We start from the raw sequence: 1,270 nt of genomic DNA, 5'->3' as shown, positions 1-1,270 counted from the left end.
TCAATCAAGATAGTCACACCTATTTTCCTTTTTGCCCACTTCTGATAGGTTTTCTGACGTAGAGCCATCGAATATTTCACCAAAATAAAACTTGCTTGGTTGTGGTTTTTATTTTTAGTACACCATTGGATTTGGTTAGTTGAAGTTTTTTTTTTCTTTTTTAAAATTAAATGTCTCTATTAATTTTAGAGAGGAAGAGGGAGGTAGATAGAAACATTAATGAGTCACTGATCGGCTGCCTCCTGCACACCCCCCACTGGGCATGTGCACTAATGGGGAATTGAACCCCAATCTCCTGGATCATAGGTCGATGCTCAACTGCTGAGCCACACCTGCTGGGCTTAGCTGACATTTTCAATTGTGAATATATATTCATACACAAAATGGACCTTTTTTCTTCATTTTCATCTGGTTTTGGAATCAACATTACATTAGCCTTAAATTCCATTTTGTCAACAGTTAAGATTGCCACCCTGGCTTTTAGGTTCATAATTGGTGTATCTTTTTTTTGTAATAGCTTTATTCAGATATAATTCATATATCATAAACCCATCTATTTGAAGTGTACAATTCAGTGAATATTTAATATATTCAGAGTTGTGCAACCATATGTACAATTTTAGAATATTTTCATCACCCCCAAGTCCCATACCCTTTTCCAATATTTCTACCAACTTCCCTTTCCTCCTCCCTCACCTCCCAGCCCTAGGCAACCACGAATGTACATTCTTGCTTTATAGATCTATTCAGGACATTTGATGTAAATGGAACCACACGATATGTATTCTTTTGTGCTGTTTTTACTTAGCATGTTTCCAAGATTCATACAAGTTGTAGCATGTATTCATACTTTATTCCTTTTTATGGCTGAATAATATTCCATTGTATAGATACAACATATCTTACCTATTGGGGTTTTTTTTAAAGTTTATCTTTTTTTAAATATATCTTTATTGATTTCAGAGAGAGGAAAGGAGAGAAACATCAATGATGAGACAGTCATTGATCAAGCCCACAACTGGGGCACAGCGCCCTGACCAGGAATCAAACCCCGATCGCCTGGATCCTAGGTTGATGCTCAACCGCTGAGCCACGCCTGGCCAGGCCATATCTTACCTATCTGTCAACTGATGGAACACTTGGGTTGTTTCCGCCTTTTGGCAATGCTGTTAGGAACAGTCATGCACATGTTTTTGTGAGGCATATGTTTTCAATTCTGTTGGGCCTTTCCATCTGAAGAGTAAAGTTTTAGAATACCCCTTACATTATT

The sequence above is a fragment of the Miniopterus natalensis genome, chromosome 1, assembly GCF_054644295.1.
Source record: "Miniopterus natalensis isolate mMinNat1 chromosome 1, mMinNat1.hap1, whole genome shotgun sequence".
Taxonomy (NCBI): domain Eukaryota; kingdom Metazoa; phylum Chordata; class Mammalia; order Chiroptera; family Miniopteridae; genus Miniopterus; species Miniopterus natalensis.
This window is presented reverse-complemented; position numbering follows the sequence as displayed.